The 12446-nt window shown below is 33.4% G+C and overlaps 1 non-coding gene across 1 annotated transcript; it reads left to right on the top strand.

Annotated features, from left to right (window-relative positions):
• Positions 1-12044: 12044 nt before the first annotated feature.
• On the top strand, positions 12045-12152 carry LOC112731458 (small nucleolar RNA R71). The gene has a single exon (XR_003167234.1). It is a non-coding gene; the product is annotated as a small nucleolar RNA R71 (small nucleolar RNA).
• Positions 12153-12446: the final 294 nt, after the last annotated feature.

Genomic DNA, 12446 nt, shown 5'->3' with positions numbered 1-12446 from the left:
ATTATGGAAAGGACTGGATTTTGTGACTGTGCAACTACTTCAGAAGATTCTAGAATAAGTACGTATGGAGACAACGATGGAAGAGGATGCTTTATTGGCGTTTCAGTTGGCGGGGCATCTTCTTCTACGATGTCTAACCACTCATATAAGGAAGGACCAAAGTCTCCAACGTTTACCAAGCCAGAAAGTGGCTTTTCAAAGAAGGTATCATTGAAAAAGCTGAAATCTTGGGTGATGGTAGTGGGTATAGACAATAAAGATGGTGGTGGCAGTGGTGATAGTGGAGAAAGTAATGATATATTCTGTTCTTCCATTGAGTTATTTTATTATTGATACTGATTCGACCGTCCTATGATTCTATTCTTGTACATACTATCGCATTTTTAACACTGTGCCAACTCTCCCTTTTTTTTATTTTTCTCAGATCGGTGCCTCTTGGTTACAATTTTTTTATACTACTTAAGGAAAAAACAGAGAGAGGAGAGCTACAAAAGTAGATATAAATGGAAGGGATACTCTAGAAATTACAATTTTTATTCTTTTACAATTTTTTGTTGTTGTTATTATAATAACAGTGATGATGTATGTTCTTAAGTTATCAAAAACTGAAATATGATGAAGAAAATATTAGGTACTATTTTTTATTTTAATATTTTTAATTATTAATTTGATATGTTGATCTGCGAATTGAATCTGCTGATACATATCTCAAATTCGCATTTTGATCATATTTATCTGCAAATTAGATAATATCTAGAAATTTCAGATCGGATGCAGATAAATAATGCATATCTGTGGATCGGATCTGATCCATGAACACTCCTAAGCAGGTTACGAAAAGCACATTGACTGTAAAACACACTCGTCCTTTGGTTTTGTTCAGTGTAGCATCTATTATTTTATTTAATGATTCATTCTTATATTTTTTAAGGATTGAAAATTTTTTATAAAATAATATATTTTTAATCAAATTTAAAATTTCAAAAAAAGAAATAGATAGAACCTAGATGGAGAAAGAATGATAAAAAAAATATTTTCTACATAGAAGAGACATAATTTTTTTCTTTAATTAATTTGATTTTTTTCAGTGCTATTCCACCATGTAATTTAACATACCCCATGAATATAATTACATATACAATGAAAATATTTTTGTCTTTAGATTGATTTATACATATTATTATTTGTTAAGAAAAAAATTATTTCAAATACTTTATATAATTAAAAATAGACATTAAAATAACAAAAAAATAGATTTATATTTTGATACTAATAAAATACCAAAATATATTTATAATTCCTTTAATGAAAATTTATATATATGTATGAAAATTTATATATATATATGTGTGTGTATCTTATGAAAATTCAACAATTCAACATTTCTGTGTCTACGTGTCCGGTATTATATTATGCTATGTGTCCGCTTCAATGTCTATACATCGCAACATATCGGCTTTAATTCGATGCAATGACTAAGTGTATACAATTTTAAAAATTTACAAGATACAAAGATAGGATACATGTATAAATCCGATATAGTTGTACATAGTGTTCCCATTATAAAATGATTATGCAAAGAACAATGATATCTATTCAAAAGAAAATTCTAGCTATAGATATTTATGGTGGTTTTAAAATTATTGTAAATGATTGTACACATGCTGACTAAGCCTAGTTTGACGGTCATTCTGACATTACGTTTGAGATTTGAATTTCTCTGACTATTTTATAAACATGGATTAAAATTAATTGAAATAAATGACTATAAATAATTAAGTAATTTAAATTTTTTATAATTTTATTTAAGTTTATATTTATTAACGTTCATGAATTCCATTCTCTCAGAAACCCTACATTCAGTACTATGTTGTCTATTTTAAAGTAGGAATAAATAAAAATATACAATAGTTTATGTTTTTCACATAAAAAAATTAATGATAAAAATATCAAGCATATATAATTTATTTCATAATACTTATAATTTACAAAATTTAACATTAATTGCTACTATTAAATATCATCAATTTTGTTACCTTTTAGTACACAATATTTAATCTAAAGATTTGAACTTTTCCAAATATAAATACACCTAAATACACATAGTTATGATAATTAAACAGTAAATTCAAACTATTATCATATATATACAATTATTTTGAATATGTAAGCGTTTATACCTTATAAACTTTCTTTTTTATGTTTCTTATTTCTAATTAATGGCTATGTTGCCACTAGATTTTTTTTATTGCCTAATAATCAATATAGAAAAAGATAAGACAAAAAGGAAAAATACTAAAATTATTGTTTGCCTATTTCAAAATACTCAAAATGCTTAAAATATTAAACAATACTGTTGAGAATATCTAAGAATTATTTGTTATACTTTCTTCAGCTATAGAGATGTTGGTTGATGATGTTGATAATGAGGTGCTATTGATGACAAATTAATAATATCCTCAAACACTCTGGTACCAATATCCTCAATCGAGGCAACGTCATTATCACAACTATCACTATCAGTTCTAACATTAACACTAGTAATAATGTTATTGGCATGCTTTCTTTCCCTTGCACCTGCACCTGCATCTGAAAGTACAGGTTTTTGTACACCACTTCCTCTACTAAATTTGGGGCTAACGGTGGAGCTATTGTAGAGGTTGAAAGATCTTGAAGGAGCGGGGAGGATTGGTGGCAAATCGTGAGCGTGCAAACCCACATAGGTGGTTAGGACATGGGTCGGATCATCCACGTACCGCTCCATTCTCTTCTTCGCATTGCAACTAATTGCAGTGCAACGCTAGTAGCTTCTGCAAAAGAAGGCATACTAGTATTGTTAGAGGTAAAGCTATTCATGTATCTTTATTTAATATTTTAAACAACACCGCAGATTTTGCTGCGGTAGTATGGTAGTTAGATCATCACTTTGGAAAAGGGCTCTTTTTGAGTGATTTTTTTCCGTACTTGTGCCATTTATAACCATCTTCGACAGACTCGCTCTCTGTCAAGTAAGTAATTTTCGAAAGATTATTTTTATTCCTTTTGTTGTTCATGCTCATGGTATTAGCAACCGATGCCATCGTCGATGCTCGAAGTTTCAACCTAAGAAAACAGAGAGCAAAAAAGAAAATATTAGTACAAAGACTCCCATATTCTAAGGTTTTTATTTCTCACTTGTCATGCTATGTATGATGAACCCTTTCCTGGCCTTCTCTCTTTCTATAACTATTTTTTTTTCTTTTTTATTATTTGATATTTTCTTAAAACAATATCCATTACAACAATAAATAAATGTGGTGAAAATTTTTAAATGAAAGACTAAATCATAATAGCGAAAAGTATACCATTATAAAGAGTAAACAAGGAAAATAATAGTCATTTAATTGTATTATTTGTTTATTTCAGTACTATTACTATTATTTTTTTCTTCTTACCTAGTAATAATATTATCTTCATCATCTGGTTCATCGCCTCTCAGATTTCCATTTCCACCAACAATTGATTATGCTGAACATTTAGGCCCTGTAACTCTTTTGTTGGTGATGTTGTTGTTAGAAAGGACCACCTCAGGATTGGATGGAATTATAGAAAGGACTGGATTTTGCGATTGTGCAACTACTTCAGAAGATTCTAGAATAACTACGTATAGAGACATAGAAGGAAGAGAATGCTTTATTGACGTTTTGGTTGGCAGGGCATCTTCTTTAGTTATGTCTAACCACTAATATAAGGAAGGAACAAAGTCTCCAACGTTTACCAAGCCAGACAGTGACTTTTCAAAGAAGGTATCATTGAAAAAACTGAAATCTTGGGTGATGGTGGTGGGTATAGGCAATAAAGATGGTGGTGGCAGTGGTGATAGTGGAGAAAGTAATGATGTATTCTGTTCTTCCATTGAATTATTTTATTATTCTTACTGATTCGACCGTCCTATGATTCTATTGTTGTACATACTATCACATTTCTAACACTGTGTCAACTCTCCCTTTATTTTTTTTATTTTTCTCGAATCGGTACCTCTTAGTTATAATTTTGTTATACTACTTAAGAAAAAAACAGAAAGAGGGGAGCTACCAAAGCAGATACACATGAAAGGGATACTTTAGAAATTACAATTTTTATTCTTTTACAATTTTTTTCTTGTTATTGTAATAACAGTGATGATATATGTTCTTAGGTTATCAAAAACTGAAATATGAATAGAAAATATTAGGTACTATTTTTTATTTTAATATTTTTAATTATTAATTTGATATGTTGATCTACGAATTGAGTCTGCCGATACATATTTCAAATTTGCATTTTGATCCTATTTATCTGCAAATTGGATAATATCCAGAAATTTCAAATTGGATGCGGATAAATACTGCATATCTGCGGATCGGATCCGATCCATGAATACTCCTAAGCAGGTTACGAGAAGCACATTGATTGTAAAACACACTCGTCCCTTTGGTTTTGTTCAGTGTAGCATCTATTATTTTATTTAATGATTCATTCTTATATTTTTTTAAGGATTGAATTTTTTTTATAAAATAATATTGTTAATCAAATTTAAAATTTCAAAAAAAGAAATAGATAGTACCTAGATAGAAAAAGAATGAGAAAAAAAAGTATTTTCTACATAGAAGAGATATAATTTTTTTCTTTAATTAATTTGATATTTTTCAGTGCTATTCCACCACGTATTTTAACATACCCCATGAATATAATTACATATACAATGAAAATATTTTTGTCTTTAGATTGATTTATACATCATTTTATTATTTGTTAAGAGAAAAATTATTTCAAATACTTTATATAATTAAAAATAGACATTAAAATAACTAAAAAATAGATTTATATTTTAATACTAATAAAATACCAAAATATTATTATAATTCCTTTAATGAATTTATATATACATATATTATATAGACATATATTATATATTATGTATGTATATATGTATGTATGTATGTATCTTATGAAAATTCAACAATTCAACATTTATGTGTCTGCGTTTTCGGTATTATATTATGCTATGTGTCCGCTTCAATGTCTATACATCGTAACATATCGGCTTTAATTCGATGTAATGACTAAGTGTATAAAATTTTTAAAATTTACAAGATACAGATACGATACATATATAAATCCGATATAGTTGTACATAGTGTTCTCATTATAAAATGATTATGCAAAGAACAATGATCTCTATCCAAAAGAAAATTCTAGCTATGGATATTCATGGGCGGTTTTAAAATTATTGTTAATAATTGTACACATGTTGACTAAGCCTGGTTTGACGGTCATTCTGATATCACATTTGAGATTTGAGTTTATCTGACTATTTTATAAACATGGATAAAAATTAATTAAAATAATTGATTATAAATAATTAAGTAATTTAAATTTTCTATAATTTTTGTTAAGTTTATATTTATTAACAAATACTTTCATGAATTCTATTTCTCAAAAACCCTAAATTAAGTACTATGTTGACTATTTTAAAGTAGGAATAAATAAAAATATACAATAGTTTAAGTTTTTCACGTAAAAAAATTGATGATAAAAATATCAGGCATATATAATTTATTTCATAATACTTATAATTTACAAAATTTAACATTAATTACTGCAATTAAATATCATCAATTTTGTTACCTTTTAAAACATAATATTTAATCTAAAGATTTGACCTTTTTCAAATATAAATACACCTAAATACACATAATTATGATAATTAAACAGTAAATTCAAACTATTATCATATATATATATAATTATTTTGAATATGTTCAGTGTAGCATCTATTATTTTATTTAATGATTCATTCTTATATTTTTTTAAGGATTGAAAATTTTTTTTATAAAATAATAATGTTAATCAAATTTAAAATTTCAGGAAAAGAAATAGATAGTACCTAGATGGAAAAAAAATGAGGAAAAAAAAATATTTTCTACGTAAAAGAGACATAATTTTTTTCTTTAATTAGTTTGATACTTTTCAGTGCTATTCCACCACATATTTAACATACCCCATGAATATAATTACATATACAATGAAAATATTTTTGTCTTTAGATTGATTTACACATCCAGTTAAAGATATTTCTTTTGAAGTATTTATTATTACATATATACATTATTCAATTAAAGTTTCACAATCTATTCATACTGTAACACCCTAATTACCCTAAGCCTTACCTCATGCCATAAAGCAAAGGTTAATCAAAGGTTACAACAATCCTAAAGTTTATATATATATATATATATAGAAGAAATAATAATTATAGAAGCCTGATGAAGAAATAAGCTCAAAAACAGAGTTACAAAGCGCAAACGTTCATACGAAGCTACACAAAATGAGGCACAAGTTATAGATACGAGATATCAAGGCATATATAGATATATAAATAGAATAGTCATAAAGAACTAGCCGCAGCCCACGGAGTTTAAACTGGCTAGTATGTACAGACATACAGAATTTTGAAAGTTAAAACAGCATATACAAAATATCTCTCTCAAAGTAAGCCTCTAAGGTAATATAATTATAAAAGTGAGAGAATTAATCAAAATAACCAAAAGGCTCCAAAATAGGATACAGGTCCTCCGCTCTGTCACCATCAAGCAACTCACCAAGGTGGGTTGTGGTGCACGAAATTGTTGCCTGACCAAGAGCATGGCACTGTTGTTACCGGAAACAAATGTGAAATAAATCTCCAGCAATGGCGCCAAAAACTTGATTCGTGATTATTCCTTCCTTGGTAACGGCGTTAGAAACTCAATACGCACGTACATGTTCTTAATTCTGTTTCACAACTTCGTACAACTAACCAGCAAGTGCACTGGGTCATCCAAGTCATAAACCTTACGTGAGTAAGGGTTGATCCCACGGAGATTGTTGGTATGAAGCAAGCTATGGTCATCTTGTAAATCTCAGTTAGGCGGATTCAAATGGTTATGGTGAATTTAATAATTAAAACATAATTAAAATATAAACTAGGATAGAGATACTTATGTAATTCATTGATGAGAGTTTCAGATAAGTGTATAGAGATGCTTTCGTCCCTCTAAATCTCTGCTTTCCTGCTGTCTTCATCCAATCCTTCCTATTCCTTTCCATGGCAAGCTGTATGTTGGGCATCACCGTTGTCAATGGCTACTTCCCGTCCTCTCAGGGAAAATGGTCCAAGATGCTCTGTCACAGCACGGCTATTCATCTGTTGGTTCTCGATCATACTGGAATAGGATCCCTTTATCCTTTTGCGTCTGTCACTACGCCCAGCACTCGCGAGTTTGAAGCTCGTCACAGCCATCCCTTCCCAGATCCTACTCGGAATACCACAGACAAGGTTTAGACTTTTTGGATCTCAGGAATGGCCATCCATGGGTTCTAACTTATACCACAAAGATTTTAATATCTCGGACTCGGTCCCCTGTATTAGATATCCAAGAGATATCCCTTCAATCTAAAGTAGGACGGAAGTGGTTGTCAGGCACGCGTTCATAAGTTGAGAATGATGATGACTGTCACGATCATCACATCCATCATATTGAAGTGCGAATGAATATCTTACAAGCGGAATAAGTTGAATTGAATAGAAAAACAGAATCACTGAACATTAATCTTTGAGGAACAGCGGAGCTCCACACCTTAATCTATGGTGTGTAGAAACTCTACCGTTGAAAATACACAAGTGATAAATGTTCAGGCATGGCCGAGTGGCCAGCCTTCACAAAAGTGATCTAAAGATAAAACTCCCGATCAAAGATGATCCGAAGATGTAAATAGAATAGTAAAAAGTCCTATTTATACTAAACTAGTTACTAGGGTTTACAGAAATAAGTAAATGATGTAGAAATCCACTTCCGGGGCCCACTTGGTGTGTGCTTGGACTGAGCATGAAGATTTCACATGGAGAGGTCATTCTTGGAGTTGAACGCCAGTTTGTAACGTGTTTCTGGTGTTTAACTCCACTTTGCAACCTGTTTCTGGCGTTTGACTCCAGAATGCAGCATGGAACTTACGTTCAATGCCAGTTTGTGTTGTCTAAACTCGGGCAAAGTGTGGACTATTATATATTTCTGGAAAGCCCTGGATATCTACTTTCGAACGCAATTAAGAGTGTGCCATTTGGAGTTCCGTAGCTCCAGAAAATCCACTTTGAGTGCATAGAGGTCAGAATCCAACAGCATCTGCAGTCCTTCTTCAACCTCTGAATCTGATTTTTGCTCAAGTCCCTCAATTTCAGCCAGAAAATACCTGAAAGCGTATAAATTATCCGCTCATCACAACACCAAACTTGTCCCCAGGCAACTGAAAATCAAATAGGATAGAAAGAAGAGAATATACTATAAACTCCAAACTATCAATGAAACTTAGCTCCAATCAGATGAGCGGGACTAGTAGCTTTTTATCTCTTGAATAGTTTTGGCATCTCGCTCTATCCTTTGAAGTTCAGAATTATTGGCATCTATAGGAACTTAGAATTTAGATAGTGTTATTGATTCTCCTAGTTCAGTATGTTGATTCTTGAACACAGCTACTTTATGAGTCTTGGCCGTGGCCCTAAGCACTTTGTTTTCCAGTATTACCACCGGATACATAAATGCCACAGACACATAACTGGGTGAACCTTTTCAGATTGTGACTCAGCTTTGCTAAAGTCCCCAATTAGAGGTGTCCAGGGTTCTTAAGCACACTCTGTTTTTGCTTTGGACCTTGACTTTAACCGCTCAGTCTCAAGTTTTCACTTGACACCTTCACGCCACAAACACATGGTTAGGGACAGCTTCGTTTAGCCGCTTAGGCCAGGATTTTATTCCTTTAGGCCCTCCTATCCACTGATGCTCAAAGCCTTGGATCCTTTTTATTACCCTTGCCTTTTGATTTTAAGGGCTATTGGCTTTTTACTCTTGCCTTTTGGTTTAAAGAGCTTTTGGCTTTTTCTGCTTGCTTTTTCTTTTTCTTTTTCTTTCTCTTTTTTTTTTTGCCATTTTTTTCTCTTTTTTTCTACAAGTTTTTGTATTCACTGCTTTTTCTTGCTTCAAGAATCAATTTTATGATTTTTCAGATTATCAAATAACATGTGTTCTTTTCATCATTCTTTCAAGAGCCAACATATTTAACATTCTTAAACATCAAGTTCAAAAGACATATGCACTGTTCAAGCATTCATTCAGAAAACAAAAAGTATTGTCACCACATCAATATAATTAAACTAAATTCAAGGATAAATTCGAAACTCATGTACTTCTTGTTCTTTTGAATTAAAAACATTTTTCATTTAAGAGAGGTGATGGATTCATGGAATTATTCATAGCCTTAAGACATAGTTACTAAATACTAATGATCGTGAAGTAGAGACACAAACATAAATGAACACATAGTATAAAAAACCAAAAAAACAGAGAATTAAGAACAAGGAAGTTAAGGAATGAGTCCACCTTAGTGAGGGTGGCGCCTTTTGAAGGACCAATGGTGCTTTTTGAGCCCTTTATGTCTCTTCTTTGCCTCTGTTGCATGATCCCTAGTGATTTTGGTGCTCCTATCCTTAGTTGCTCCCAATAATTATGTGGAGGAAAATGTATCCCCTGAGGTATCTCAAGAATCTCTTGATTTGCAGTCAAATGCTCTTCTACTGAGCTATGGACCCTTGAGATGAATCTCTCCATCTCCCATGACTCGAAGGTGGAAGCTTTTTGTCTTTCTTTTTTTATTTTTTTTCTCTTTTTTTTTTGAGGTTTCTCTGGCCTTAGGTTCCATCAATGGTTATGGAATGGTTATGGAAAAACAAAAAAGCTATGCTTTTACCACACCAAACTTAGAATGTTGCTCGCCCTCGAGCAAAGAAGAAAGAATGGAAGGAGAAGAAGAAGAAATGGATGTGAGTGGTGAAGGGTTCTTGGGAAAGGGTGATATAGGATTATGAGGAGGAAAGGTGAGTGGAGGTATGTGGGGATCCTGTGGGGTCCACAGATCCTGAGGTGATCCTGTGGGATCCACAGATCCTGAGGTGTCAAGGATTTACATCCCTGCACCAATTAGGCATGTAAAATGCCTTTGCATGCATTTCTGGCGTTTAGACGCCGAAGTGATGCTTGTTCTGGGCGTTCAACGCCCATATGCAGCATGTTTCTAGCATTGAACGCCAGCCAGATGCTCCTTACTGGCGTTTAAACGCCAGTAAGTCCTTCCTCCAGGGTGTGATTTTTCTTCTGCTATTTTTTATTCTGTTTTTAATTTTTGTAATTATTTTGTGACTCCACATGATCATGAACCTAATAAAACATGAAAGAATAAAAATAAAAATAAAATTAGATAAAATAAATATTGGGTTTCCTTCCAACAAGCGCTTCTTTAATGTCAATAGCTTGACAGTGGGCTCTCACGGAGCCACCTAGGTGATCAGGTCAATTTTGTAGACTCCCAACACTAAACTTAGAGTTTGGCTGAGGCCTTCCAACACCAAACTTAGAGTTTGATTGTGGGGGCTTTGTTTGACTTTGTACTGAAAGAAGCTTTTCATGCTTCCTCTCCATGGTTACAGAAGGAGAACCTTGAGTTTTAAACACAAGGGTGTCCTCATTCAGTTGAAGGATCAATTCTCCTCTGTCCACATCAATCACAGCTCTTGCTGTGGTTAGGAAGGGTCTTCCAAGGATAATGGATTCATCTTCATCCTTCCCAGTGTCTAGGATTATGAAATTAGCAGGGATATAAAGGCCTTCAACCTTTACTAACACGTCCTCTACTTGTCTATAAGCCTGTTTCATGGATTTGTCTGCCATCACTAATGAGAATTTGGTAGCTTGTACCTCAAAGATTCCCAGTTTCTCCATTACAGAGAGTGGCATGAGGTTTATCCCTGACCCAAGGTCACACAGAGCCTTCTCAAAGGTCATGGTGCCTATGGTACAAGGTATTAAGAACTTTCCAGGATCCTATTTCTTCTGAGGCAATGTTAGTTGATCCAGATCACTCAGTTCATTGATGAGCAAGGGAGGTTCATCTTCCCAAGTCTTATTGCCAAATAATTTGGCATTCAGCTTCATGATTGCACCAAGGTACTTGGCAACTTGCTCTTCAGTAACATCCTCATTCTCTTCAGAAGAAGAATACTCATCAGAGCTAATGAAGGGCATAAGGAGGTTCATTGGAATCTCTATGGTCTCTAGATGAGCCTCAGAGTTCTTTGGTTTCTCAAAGAGAAACTCCTTATTGATCACTGGACGTCCCAGGAGGTCTTCCTCACTGGGATTCACGTCCTCTTCCTCCCCTGTAGGTTCGTCCATGATGGTTAAATTAATGGCCTTGCACTCACTCTTTGGATTCTCTTCTGTATTGTTTGGGAGAGTACTAGGAGGTGTTTCAGTGATTTTTTTACTCAGCTGGCCCACTTGTGCCTCCAATTTTCTTATGGAGGACCTTGTTTCACTCATGAAACTTAAAGTGGCCTTGGACAGATCAGAGACTAAGTTTGCTAAATTAGAGGTATTTTGTTCAGAATTCTCTGTCTGTTGCTGAGAAGATGACGGAAAAGGCTTGCTATTGCTGAGCCTGTTTCTTCCACCATTATTAAAGCCTTGTTGAGGCTTTTGTTGATCCTTCCATGAGAAATTTGGATAATTTCTCCATGATGGATTATAGGTGTTTCCATAGGGTTCACCCATGTAATTCACCTCTGCTATTGTAGGGTTCTCAGGATCATAAGCTTCTTCTTCAGAAGATGCCTCTTGAGTACTGTTGGATACTGCTTGCATTCCATTCAGACTCTGAGAAATCATATTGACTTGCTGAGTCAATATTTTATTCTGAGCCAAGATGGCATTCAGAGTATCAATTTCAAGAACTCCCTTCTTCATAGGCGTCCTACTACTCATAGGATTCCTTTCAGAAGTGTACATGAACTGGTTATTTGCAACCATGTCAATGAGTTCTTGAGCTTCTGCAGGCGTTTTCTTTAGGTGAATGGATCCACCTGCAGATGTATCCAACGGCATCTTAGCTAATTCAGACAGACCATCATAGAATATATCCAGGATAGTCCATTCTGAAAGCATGTCAAGAGGACACCTTTTGGTCATCTGCTTGTATCTTTCCCAAGCTTCATAGAGGGATTCACCATCTTTTTTCTTGAAGGTCTGAACATCCACTCTAAGCTTGCTCAGCTTTTGAGGAGGAAAGAACTTAGCCAAGAAGGCCGTGACCAGCTTATCCCAAGAGTTTAGGCTATCTTTAGGTTGTGAGTCCAACCATGTTCTAGCTCTGTCTCTTATAGCAAAAGGGAAAAGCATGAGCCTGTAGACTTCAAGATCTACTCCATTAGTCTTAACAGTCTCATAGATCTGTAGGAACTCAGTTAAAAACTGATAGGGATCTTCAGATGGAAGTCTATGGAATTTGCAGTTCTGTTTCATTAGAGCAACTAATTGAGGTTTCAGCTTAAAATTGTTTGC

The sequence above is a fragment of the Arachis hypogaea genome, chromosome 12 (genome assembly GCF_003086295.3).
Source record: "Arachis hypogaea cultivar Tifrunner chromosome 12, arahy.Tifrunner.gnm2.J5K5, whole genome shotgun sequence".
Classification (NCBI taxonomy): Eukaryota; Viridiplantae; Streptophyta; class Magnoliopsida; order Fabales; family Fabaceae; genus Arachis; species Arachis hypogaea.
The sequence above is the reverse complement of the archived record's forward strand: the minus strand, read 5'-3'. Positions and strand labels throughout refer to the sequence as shown.